Genomic DNA, 13,426 nt, shown 5'->3' on the forward strand with positions numbered 1-13,426 from the left:
CTACATTCTGTGTCTTGGTTTCCTCTAATTTCTTTGTCTCTTTTCCTCCTTTTAATTTAATAGGGTTTGCTGAAGACTTTCTCTCTTCCAAGTTCAAGTATTAGGCATCTCTGGGCTTTGCCCTTAGATACTCATCATAGTCTAACAATGAACGTAAGCACTGAGGAAGTAATGGTGACAATGTTCCTTTTGGTATCATCTTTCTCACGCTCTGTAAATCTTGGTGGTCTCATATTCATATTCTTGAATCCAGTGCTTAACCCCTCTCTGCCATCTTTACAGAAGTCCCCTGGTCTACCTCTCTCTACATGTCTAAAATTGTAGAATTGTCTTCTAGGAATTCTATTGCCAAGTCCCTTCTGCACAAGCCCAACATCTCACAGAAGGACCAGGTGGGAGGCATTGGACCACAGGCTGGCTCAATTGTAGCAATTGAAAGGCAAGCTTTGTCTCATCAGCTGGAGTGTTTACTACGGGAATTTGATTGGTGTATCTTTACATTTTATCAAAGTGGGTTTCACCATGGAAGCTTTCAGTGGTACCTCAGTGAATGATTATAATTAGCTAGGATTTCTTTGGAGGATATTTATTGTTCTAAATTTATATATATTTACATGTACATACTGTATTATTTCATTTTCAAGCTGCTAATAAAAACATACCTGAGACTGGGTAATTTATAAAGAAAAAGAGGTTTAATGAACTCATAGTTCCTCGTGGTTGGGAGGCCTCACAGTCCTGGCAAAAGGCAAGGGAAGAACAAAGACACATCTTACATAGCAAAAGGCAAAATGAGAGAACTTGTGCAGGGGAACTCCTCTTTAAAAAAACCATCAGACCTTGTGACCTCATAGTTCACATGAGAACATGAAAGTGAATAAGTCATGGGTGGAAACTGCCCCCATGATTCAATCATCTCCCACTGGGTCCCTCCCCTTACATGTGGAAATTATAAGAGCTACAATTCTAGATGAGATTTGTGTGGGGACACAGCCAAACCATGTCACATACATATGCATATCTTTATGTAGGGTATCTGTATGTAAGGTATGTGAATATAGGTGTGTATATTCATATACTCTTGTACTTCCTCAAACACATACCATGGAATATGCACTAATATCCTTGAATTACATCTGCTACTCTGCTACTCTACCCATCTAACAAGTAAATGATGGAGACATTGATGGTCCTATTGGTCAGGGTTCTCTGGAGGGACAGACTTAGTGTAAAGAATATACAAATATACATATAACTAATAGGATATATATGTGTGTGTGTTTATATAGATAATATGTTTTTATATAAACATATAAATTATGTATATGAATACAATATACATATATAAAAATATATATTTATATATAATAAATATAAACACACACCAGATGTATGTCCTATTAGTGATGTGATAAAGAGTAGTGTTTATATATATACATAAATAATAAATTCCTCTTTATATATATACACATCTATATTTGTGTGTGTCTATATATATATATACATATATATATATTTATAACTTTATTAAGCAGTATTAACTCACAGGATCTCAAGATCCCACAGTAGGCGATCTGCAAGCTGAAGAGCGAGGAAGCCAGTTAGAGTTCCAAAGCTGAAGAACTTGGAGTCTGATGTTCCAGGGCAGGAAGAATCAAGCACAGGAGGAAAGATGTAGACTTGGAGGCTAAGCCAGTTTAGTCTTTTCATATTTTTCTGCCTGCTTTATAATTCCTGGCAGCTGATGAGATGGTGCCCACCCAGCTTGAGTGTGGGTCTGCCTTCCCCAGCCCACTGACTCAAATGTTAATTTCCTTTGACAACACCCTCACAGAGACACCTGGGATCAGTACTTTGCATCAGTCAGTCCAATCAAGTTGACACTCAGCGTTAACCATCACAATGGTGTACAACTGACTGGAGTTAAAGTGAGAGTCAGGGTTTGAATCATAGTTGTAAAACTGCACAAATTCTCTGCCCCATACTACCTCCCAGATACATAATACATGCATGAGTAGGTGTTTTTGTGCCTGTTATAGTGCATTTGAACCTGTTCTTCTTTACTTTGCTCTTGTGTCTGACCATCTCTCTGAAAACAGATGATCAGCATCACACGCAACTGGTAGTATTGATTATCTGCAGCATAAAGGCATGGAACATGGGATTTTCAGGGAATGCAGTAGGAAAAATTCCTGAACCTAAGCAGCTTAATAGCTTAATATTTCACTCGGTTAGTTTGAATACATATATTTATACACACACACACATGAAATTACATGGATAATATAAGCTTTAATGTATTGTATATATAATATAAATCTCTCTAACCTCTAAAAATGTATATATCCAAACTATTTGTCAATCTCTCTCTCTCTTTCCCCCCTCTTACTCTTTCCACATATTTATGTATAAAATAGTTCTTCAAACTAACCAACTGAAATATTAAGCTCTTATGTTATATAATACATATTTCCACAAATAATCAACCAAAATATCAAAGCAATTAAGCTCCTGTTTCATGTATCTATTGTATATATATATGTGTGTGTACATATATACAGTATTTCTCCAAACTAAGCAACTGAAAAATATTAAGCTCTTATGTTTTACATATATAAAATATTTATTCAAATAACCAAGCAAAATATTAGGCTATTAAGCTCATATGAATAGTGTTTTATTTTATTCTATATAAATAGAATAATATGAATATGTTTTATATTATTCTGTATATATATATACACAACAGGTTAGTTTGAAGACATGTACGCATATATTAAAATCTACTTTATAATTTGATGTATAATCAGTTAAGTACAAACTTTCATGAAATAACATGTATGAGGAGAAGGAAAATTATTTTTATAGTATAATTAGTACAGTGAATTCTAGGGAAAAAGTAAATACTTATTTCGAATCCTCATGTACAATTCAAGTAAACAAAAATCTGGTGGCATGTTTATAGCCTGTTAATATAGGTTATGTGGTGTTGGAAAACATTTTATTTTTACAGGTACCTAGTAGGTGTATATATCTGTGGGTTATATGAACTATTTTGATATAGGCATACAATGTATAAAAATCACATTAAAATAAATGGGGTACACATCACCTCAAGCATTTATCATTTATTTGTTTTACAGGCTTTCCATTTATACTTTTAGTTATTTAAAAATATGCAGTAAATTAGTGTTGACTGCAGATACCCTATTGTGATATGAAATGCTAGATCTTATTCATTCTGTCTCACTATATTTTTGTGCCCATTGTTAACCATCCCCACTTCTCTATCCCTTCCATTACTCTCCCCAGCCTATGGTAACCATCATTCTACTCTCTGTCTCCCTGAAGGCAACTGGAAGGCTATTTTTCTTTTTTTCTTTTTTCTTTTTTTTTTTTTAATTTTTTTGGAGACAGAGTCTCACTCTGTCGCCCAGGATTATGTCACCCAGTGATGCAGTCTAGGTTCTCTGCAGCCTGCTCCTTGTGGGTTCAAGCGTTTTTCCAGTCTCAGCTTCCCAAGCAGCTGGGATTACAGGTGCACACCACCTTGTCCAGCTAATTTTTGTATTGTTTGTAGATACAGGGTTTCACGATGTTGGCCAGGCTGGTCTCGAACTCCTCACCTCATGATCCAGCCGCCTAGGCCTCCCAAAGTGCTGGAATTACAGGCGTGAGCCACCCCGCCTGGCCTGGAAGACATATTTTTAAAGGATAGGCTGGAAGGCTGCATTGACTTTCGCTGTTTCTGGCACACTAAATCTTGCTATATTCTGCAGTAGGGATTGCATCACTTCCGTTATGCTTTCCTACTTCGGAGAACGACATTCTGCTCCCACTGGGCTCCTATACTGCCTCTATAGTCGGCTTTGGAGATAACAGCCTGAGGTGTCAGAGCATCTTGGTGGTGAAAGCATCTTTAGAGGTCACTGGCACGGCCGGGTGCTGTGGCTCACGCCTGTAATGCTAGCATTTTGGAAGGCTGAGGCGGGCGGATCACGAAGTCAAGAGGTCAAGACCATCCTGGCCAACATGGTGAAACCCCATCTCTACCAAAAATACAAAAATTAGCTCGGCAGTGTTATATGCCTGTAGTCCCAGCTACTCGGGAGGCTGAGGCAGGAGAATCGCTTTAACCTGGGAGGCAGAGGTTGCAGTAAGCCGAGGTCGAGCAACTGCACTTCAGTCTGGCGACAGAGCTAGACTCGGTCTCAAATAAGGGGATTAAAAAAAAGAGGTCACCGGTACAAGCCCTTGTTTTGCAGTGGAAGGAGATGAAGTCCAGGCCACTATATGATGGGCCAGAGAGCCCTTGGCTAATTAGTGACCACGGCTATAGCAGGCTCAAGTTCCCTGGCTGCTGGCCATGGCTGGCAGGATCCCGGGGCTTTTCTGCCTAATAGGTGGGTCTGTTGTCTTGGGTGTGTTGCATTGGGCTTGTCACATAATCATGGAGAAATATATTTTCCCTTCAATTTTTAAATCCATGATATTTTGGTAGCACATGGGAAAATAAAGTCATTGAGTAAGAAAACCTATACAGATGAGCATCTTGATTAAATTTTCATTATAAAATAATCACAGTCATAAAACCTGTATCAAAACGAATATACAGATAATCATTTTAAAGAGTAAAAAATAATCAGGTACATAGTATTGTACCCACTGACAGACCAGGAAAGAGAGCATTCCCACTGTTTTTGTATATCAATGTGAGTTTGCTTCCTCTCTCCTACCCCTCAGAGAAATGTACTTCCTCAGGATTTGGTTTTCAGAATGCCCTTGCTATTTTATATTTCAGAACAAACACAGTTCTGAGCAATATATTGTTTAGTTCTACCATTATGTAAATGAAAATCACACTATTTGTAGTGTTTCATGGCTTGGCGTTTATGATTGAGGTTTTCCCATTTTGGTCCATATATCTGTATTTTATTCATTTTTGACTGTTGTGTAAAGCTTTCTGCTTTAATATGCCAACATTTATTTATTCATTGTCCTATTTATGGATATCTGGATTGTCGTAACTTTTTTTGCAATTACAATTTGGGCTGCATTAACCTCAGCAAACTAATGCAGGAACAGAAAACCAAACACTGCATGTTCTTACTTATAAGTGGGAGCTCAATGATGACAACATGTGAACACATGTGGGTAGAGAACAACACATAATGAGGCCTGTCTGGGAATGTGGGAGGAGGGAGAACATCAGGAAGAATAACTAATGGATGCTGGGATTAATACGTAGGTGATGGATTTATTTGTGCAGCAAATAACCATGGCACATGTAACAAACCTACAAATCCAGCACATTTACCCTGAAACTTAAAAGTTGAAGAAAAAATATTTGGGCTGCAATGGACATTTCTATACATATTTCCTGATGCAAATATTTTAGAAACCCTATAGAGGATGGGTGTGTGTGTGTGTGTGTGTGTGTGTGTGTGTGTGTGTGTGTGTCTACTTGCACCGTAGGCTTCTGTATCTTCTACTTTCCAATGTGATTTAAAATTGTTTTGCAGTGGGGTTGCACAGAGGCTCAGCATCATTGCATGGGAGTTCTAGTTGCTCCAGATCTTTCTTCAGTAGTTGATATTATTGTATCAAATTTTTATTAATCCTATTGTGATTTCATCTGCATTTCACCAATAATGAATGGCATTGAGCCTCTTGTCCTATGTTGAGGCTATCTGTAGATGTGAGGACTTCTTCCTTGATACGGATTTATGGTGGAGGAATCAACCACAAAAGACAGCTTTGAGTGTAGGCTGAACGACTAAAAATGTAATGATGTAGTTATCTAAATATAAAACAAAATTGTTTAAGCCGTTTAGGGGATTGGAGAATGAGATTTTTAGGAGAACCATAAGATATCCATCTGACTATATTCTTGAAGACAAGATAGTCATGGCACTACAGGCATGGTGGCACACACCATTCTGTCAGCTGGCACTACAGGTGTGTGCTTCCACGACCTTGATGATATATATGACTTTGAGTAGGTAAGACAGATGAACACAAAGCCCAGAGAATCTGCAAATTATTTGATTTAGAAATTGTGTTTGGAAAACATTTGACACAGAAAATCAAGCATTAGTAACCTTGTATTATTTGCTTGTGTTAGCTTTAGATATGCAGATGATGAATAATAAGAAAAAAAAAAGCATCACAGGTAGGGATAGATACTGTCATGAAAATGTAAGCTTCTCATGGGCAGGAACTCATTCTTTACCCCACTCTGTGCCCTTACCAAGCACAGTGATCTTTACAGGATACTTCTATGATCTGAAGACTTGTGTCCTTCCAGAATCCACATGTTGACATTGTAACCCCAAAGTGATGGTGCTAGGAGGCAGGGGCTTTGGAGCTAATGAGATATTGAGAGTGGATGCCACATGAATGGCATTAACGAATTTTTAAAAGATACTCCAGGGAGATTACTTGCTCCTTCCCCCTTTTTCAAAGTCATAAGGAAAAGTCAGCCCTCTAGGAAGTGGGCCATCACCATACACTGAATCTACCATGTCTTGATTTTGGATTTCCAGTCTCCAGAACTGGGAGCAATGAATGTCTGCGGTGTATAAGCCCCACCACGACCTGCCCCACTGCCACTCACCCCAGGCTGTGATATTATGTTACAGCAGCCTGAATGGATTAAGCCAACTTCTGTGTTTTGCTGTTGTCTTATTTCTTTGGTCAGTGTAGGATCTTGCTGTCCACATAGTTTGCTCTAGAAAGATGTATGCTGTATTCCTAATGGTGTATTTGGCCTTCCTATCTATGGAATATCCTCCTATCCAATCAATTTTGGTAACATATAAATGATTAACTCTACCCTTGGGTGTAGTTTGGGTTCTGCTAAGTCCCCTGCTGAAAATTCTGGTTTCTACCATTATGGCTCATGCATGTTCCTGACCCATTAAACTTCAGTGGAAGAATAGAAATGGAGAGGGAGGTGATGGAGATGATACCTTAAACTGCAATATGGTGCAAGACCATCTTGAAGATAATATGTTTGGTGTCATCCTGTCTTTTTGAGAGAGGCCTTGCTATGTTGCCTAGACTAAAATCAAACTCCTGGGCAAGTGATGCTCGTGGCTCAGCCTTCCAATTACCTGGCATTATAGGCACGTGCCACCATGCCTGGCCACGTTTTTACTCACCAATTACTTAATATATAGTAAAGCTAATGGTTCAAAGTGGTTCATTTTTTGTGTGTATTCCAATAACATTTTATTTATTTATTACCTTGAACATATTCAATATTTATTTGACAAATTTTTATAATTTTAACTTTTTTTTTGATTCATGGTGTATGAGTGTAAGTTTTTTTCTCTGGGTGTATTGGATGGTGCTGAGGTTTGAGGTACAGATGATTCTGTCATACATATGTGGAGCATAGTACACAACAGGTAGTTTTCCACCTTTCCCCTCTCCGTCAATCCTATTTAGTAGTCTTGAGTTTCTGTTATTGCTTTATGTTCATGAGTACCCAATGTTTAGTTCCCAACTTATAAGTGAGAACATGTGGTATTTAACTTTCTGTTTTTGCATTAATTTACTTAGGATAATGGCTTCCAGCTGCATCCATGTTCCTGCCGAGGACATGATTTTATTTGTTTTTATCGCTGAATAGTATTCCATGGTATGTATGCATCAGATATTCTTTATTCAAACCACCGTTGATGGGCACTTAGGTTGACTCCATGTCTGCTATTGTGAACAGTGCTGTAATTAGCATACATGTGCATGTGTCTTTTTGTTAGAATGATTTATTTTACTTCATATATATATAAAACCATTAATGGGATTGCCAGGTCTATGGTAGTTCCTCTTAAGTTCCTTGAGAAATCTCCATACTGTTTTACACAATGGCTAATTCACATTCTCACCAATAGTATATGTAGCCTTCTCTTCTCTGCAGCCTCAAAGACACCTGTTGTTTTTGATGTTTTATGAGTAGCCATTCTGACTGGTGTGAGTTTTCGATTTGAATTTCTCTGGTGCAAAATGGTGGATTTTTAAATGAGATTTGATTTTTAAATTTTACAGAAACTGCATAGATAACTGCAAAGAACTCCTAAGATATGACAAAAGACAAATTAGATTATAATCTCTTTTATACAGGACAAGAAATAAAGAAGAGAATATTAAAATACGTACACATACAAAAGTAGATGAATTGGCAGATTGCTGGTGTTGGATGCATGTTAAGCAGGGATAAAGGAGGTGTGTGTGCATGCATTCATGGCCATGTGTTGAGGATGGTCATTGGTGTAGGTAACAGCAGAGAGCTCTGGGGTTCAGAACAAAAGATAAGTCACATCCCACTCAGGTACCCTAAAATGTTGTCTTCTCTAGAAACAAAAGAAGATGGAAGCCAGAGATGTCTGTAGCTTGCATAGTTTTAGGAATAGCTATTCTAGACTTTCTTAGTGAACAGCATAGAAGGATTGTTTTTCAAGCCCAGTTATTTGGGCAAGGATCAGATTCTGTTGCTTTTGTTTTCTGGATGCTCCGTAATGAATGTGAGATGGAAGCAGATGTCTCAAGTGCTTCTTGCTCTCAGAAACCTCATGACAGCAGACATCTCAGTGGGCCCAGACCTTCAGTGTGTCTATAAGTAAAACACAGGGAAGGGTGCTCTTTCTCATTTATCTTACTTTTTTAATGCAACTACAAAGCTTCCTATTTTCTAATATATTCCAAGCTTTTGAAAAACAAGGCCATAAACACCCAGGAGATCTGATTTTATTCGTGATAAGACCCAAATACCAAAATACCTATGATCAGGGCTTACCTTAATCAAATATGTATCTTAAAATTAAACCAATCTCAATTTGAGGAATTCATACTTTGGGAAGAAATTTATTACAGTTTTTATTCTGAACGTTATATTATGACAGGCTTGAATAGTGTGGGCCTTGCTATAATTACAACCTGAGTCACAATAACTTCCCTGCAGAGAATGATTTAAAATACCCAATCAATTTATAAACTGGTCAAAAATGCCATTCTGAGGTAATTTTTTTCATGCAGTCTTTGCAGAGAAAACATGCCATATAGTCCTTCTTCATTCCCAAAGCATATATATATATATTCCCAAAGCATATATATATACATATATATATGCTTTGTGTATATATATACACACACACACACACACACACACACACACACATATACATATAAATATACAGTGAAGTTAGTTTTTACCTTTGTTATAAATATTTTTTATCCATTAAAAATTTTAGAAATGATTTGTGGCATCCCCTTTTTATCTTAGGAAAATTAAAAATCTCTCTATCAACTTATCTGTGAATAACCACATTTCATCCCTTGTGAAATCCATTTTAGTTTGTGAAACTCACATGGGAGATCTTTTATTTTTTGCCAGCAAGGACGTAGGCTGGTTAAATTTACAGAGATTCTTTAATGATGATAATGTACATTTGAGTGATATCAATAAAAAATATTGATATTATCAATATCAACATTTTTTGCAATGCTAAAAATTTACAAGTTGCCGAATTATTTAATTGTTTATTTTTATTATACATTAAGTTCTGGTATACATGTGCAGAATGTGCAGGTTTATTACATAGGTATACATGTACCATGGTAGTTTGCTGCACCTTTCAACCCATCATCTAGGTTTTAAGCCTTTAAAACCTTTAAGCATTTGGTACTTGTCCCAATGCTATCTTTCCCTTGCATCCCATTCCCCAAGAAGCCCCGGTGTGTGATGTTCCACTTCTCCATGTTCATGTGTTCTCATTGTTCAACTCTCATTTATGAGTGAGAACATGTGGTTTTTGCTTTTCTGATCCTCTGTTTGTTTGCTGAGAATAATCATTTCCAGCTTCATTCATGTCCCTGTAAAGGACATTAACTCATTCTTATTTATGGCGGCATAGTATTCCATGGTGTATGTGTGCCACATTTTCTGTATCCAGTCTATCATTGATGGGCATTTGGGTTGCTTCCATGACTTTGCTATTGTAAATAGGAATGCAATAAATGTACATGTACATGTGTCTTTATAACAGAATGATCAATAATCCTTTGGGTATATACCAAGTAATGGGATTGCTCAGTTAAATGGTATTTCCAGTTCTAGATCCCTGAGGAATCACCACACTGTCTTCTACAATGGTTGAATTAATTGACACTACCACCAACAGTGTAAAAGCATTCTATTTCTCCACATCCTCTCCAACATCTGTTGTTTCCTGACTTTCAATGATTGCCATTCTAACTGAGATGAGATCGTATCTCATTGTGGTTTTGATTTGCATTTCTTTAATGACCAGTGATGATGAGCTTTTTTTCATACATTTGGTGGCTGCACAAATGTCTTCTTTTGAGAAGTATCTGTTCATAAACTTTACACTTTTTGATGGGGTTGTTTGTTTTCTTCTTGTAAATTTGTTTAAGTTTCTTGTAGATTCTGGATATTAGCCCTTTGTCAGATGGCTAGATTGCAAAAATTTTCTCCCATTGCCTGTTAACTCTGATGATTGTTCCTTTTGCTGTGCAGAAGCTCTTTAATTATATCTCATTTGTCAATTTTGGCTTTGTTTCCATTGTTTTTGATGTTTTAGTCATGAAGTCTTTGCCCATACCTATGTCCTGAATGGTATTGCTTACGTTTTCTTCTAGTTTTTTGATTTTTTGTCTTATGTTTAGCTCTTTAATCCACCTTGAGTTAATTTTTGTATAAGGTGTAAAGAAAGGGTTCAGTTTTCGTTTTCTGCACATGGCTAGCCAGTTTTCCGAACACCATTTATTAAATAGGACATCCTTTCTTCATTGCTTGTTTTTTTTCAGATTTGTTGAAGTTCAGATGGTTGTAGATGTGGGTGTTATTTCTGAGGCCTCTGTTCTGTTGTATTGGTCTATATGTTTATTTTCTTACCAGTACCATGCTGTTTTGGTTACTGTACCCTTGTAGTGCAGTTTGAAGTCAGGTAGCATGATGCCTCTACCTATGTTCTTTTTGCTTAGGATTTTCTTGGCTATATAAGCTCTTTTTTGGTTCCATATGAAATTTATGGTAGTTTTTTTTTTTTTAATCCTGTGAAGAAGGTCACTGTTCGCTTGATGAGAATAGCGTTGAATTTGGAAACTACTTTGGGCGGTTTGGCCATTTTCACAATATTGAGTCCTCCTATTCATGAGCATGTAATGTTTTTCCATTTGTGGGTATCCTTATTTTCTTGAGCAGTGGTTTGTAGTTCTCTTTGAAGGGGTCCTTCACTTCCCTTGCAAGTTGTTTTCCTGGGTACTTTGTTCTCTTTGTAGCAATTGTGAATGGGAGTTCACTCATGACTTGTCTCTCTGATTGTCTATTATCAGTGTATAGGAATGCTTGTGATTTTTGCGCATTGATTTTGTATCCTGAGACTTTGCTGAAGTTCCTTACCAGCTTAAGGGGATTTAGGGCTGAGACAATGGGATTTTCGAAATATTCAATCATGTTATCTGGAAACAGAGACAATTTGACTTCCTCTCTTGCTATTTGAATATCCTTTATTTTTTCTCTTGCCTGATTGCCCTGGCCAGAACTTTCAATACTATGTTGAATAGGAGTGGTGAGAGAGGGCATCCTTGTTTGTGCCGGTTTTCCAAAGGAATGCTTCCAGGTTTTAACCATTCAGTATGATGTTGGCTATGGGTTTGTCATAAATAGCACTCATTATTTTGATATATGTTCCATCAATACCTAGTTTATTGAGTGTTTTTAGCATGACGTGTTGAAATTCATTGAAGGCCTTTTCTGCATCTATTGGGATAATCACGTGTTTTTTTGTCATTGTTTCTGTTTATGTGATGGATTATGTTGATTGATTTGCTTATGTTGAACCAGCGTTGTATCCCAAGGGATGAACCTGACTTGATCATGGTGCATAAGCTTTTTGATGTGCTGCTGGATTTGGTTTGCCAGCATTTTATTGAGGATTTTTGCAGTGATGCTCATGAGGGATATTTGCCTGAAATTTTATTTTTCTGTTGTATCTTTGTCAGTTCGTGGTATCAGGATGATGCTGGCCTCATAAAATGAGTTAGGGAGGAGTCCCTGTTTTTCTATTGTTTGGAATCATTTCAGAAGGAGTGGTACCAGCTCCTCTTTGTATCGCTGGTAGAATTCAGCTATAAATCTGTCTGGTTCTGGGCTTTTTCTACTTGATAGTCTATTAATTACTACCTTAATTTCAGAACTTGTTATTGGTCCATTCAGGGATTCAGCTTTTTCCTGGTTTATTCTTGGGAGAGTGTATTTGTCCAGGAATTTATCCATTTCTTCTGGTATTTCTGTAGAGGTGTTTATAGTATTTTATGCTGGTAGCTTGCATTTCTGTGGGATCAGTGGTGATATCCCCTTTAATATTTTTTATTGTGTCTATTTGATACTTTTCTCTTTCATTTTTTATTAGTCTGGCTAGCAATACATCTGTTTTGTTAATCTTTTCCAAAAATCAGCTTTTGGATTCACTGATTTTTTTGAAGGGTTTTTTGTGTCTTTATCTTCTTCAGTTCTGCTCCAATCTTATTTCTTTCTTGTCTTCCACTAGGGTTTAAATTTGTTTACTCTTGCTTGAATAGTTCTTTTAATTGCAATGTTAGGGTGTTGATTTTACATCTTTCTTGCTTTCTCTTGTGGGCATTTAGTGCTCTAAATTTCCATTTAAACAGTGCTTTAAATGTATCTCAGAGATTCTGGTACATTGTGTCTTTGTTCTTATTTGTTTCAAAGAACTTATTTATTTCTGCTTTAATTTCCTTATGGTAGTCATTCAGGAGCAAGTTGTTCAGTTTCCATGTAGTTGTGTGGGTTTGAGTGAGTATCTTAATCCTGGGTTCGAATTTGATTGCACTGTTGTGTGAGAGACTGTTTGTTATGATTTTCATTCTTTTGCATTTGCTGAGGAGTGTTTTACTTCCAATTTTGTGGTCCACTTTAGAATAAGTGTGATGTGGTGCTGAGAAGAATATATATTCTGTTGATTTGGGGTGAAGAGTTCCGTAGATGTGTCTTAGGTCCGCTTGGTCTGGAGCTGAGTTCAAGTCCTGAATATATTTGTTAAGTTTTTGTCTCATTAATCTGTCTAATATTGACAGTGTTGTGGTAAAATCTCCCAGTATTATTGTGCTGGAGTATACTTAAGTCTCTTTGTTGGTCTCTAAGAACTTGCTTTATGAATCTGGGCTCTCCTGTATTGGGTGCATATATATTTATGATAGTTAGCTCTTCTTGTTGCATTGATCTGTTTACCATTATTTGATGCCCTTCTTTGTCTCTTTTGATCTCTGTCGGCTTAAAGTCTGTTTTATCAGAGGCTAGGATTGCAACCCCTGCTTTTCTTTGCTTTCCATTTGCTTGGTAAATATTCCTTCATTCCTTTATTCTGAGCCTATGTTTTAC

At 37.0% G+C, this 13,426-nt stretch overlaps 1 protein-coding gene across 14 annotated transcripts in view; it reads left to right on the top strand.

Moving 5' to 3' along the window:
• LOC129025937 (neuroligin-4, X-linked) overlaps window positions 1-13,426 on the top strand; it is a 292,127-nt gene that overhangs the window by 61,281 nt on the left and 217,420 nt on the right. For 4 of the 14 annotated variants that reach the window (XM_063661007.1, XM_063661002.1, XM_063661003.1 and 1 more), the window contains one exon: window positions 7,567-7,645. The exons of the other annotated variants lie outside the window; for them this stretch is intronic. The gene's annotated coding sequence lies outside the window, so the exon portion shown is untranslated. The remainder of the gene's footprint in view (window positions 1-7,566; window positions 7,646-13,426) is intronic. 14 annotated transcript variants of the gene reach the window in all.

This window comes from Pongo pygmaeus, chromosome Y (genome assembly GCF_028885625.2).
Source record: "Pongo pygmaeus isolate AG05252 chromosome Y, NHGRI_mPonPyg2-v2.0_pri, whole genome shotgun sequence".
Lineage (NCBI taxonomy): Eukaryota > Metazoa > Chordata > Mammalia > Primates > Hominidae > Pongo > Pongo pygmaeus.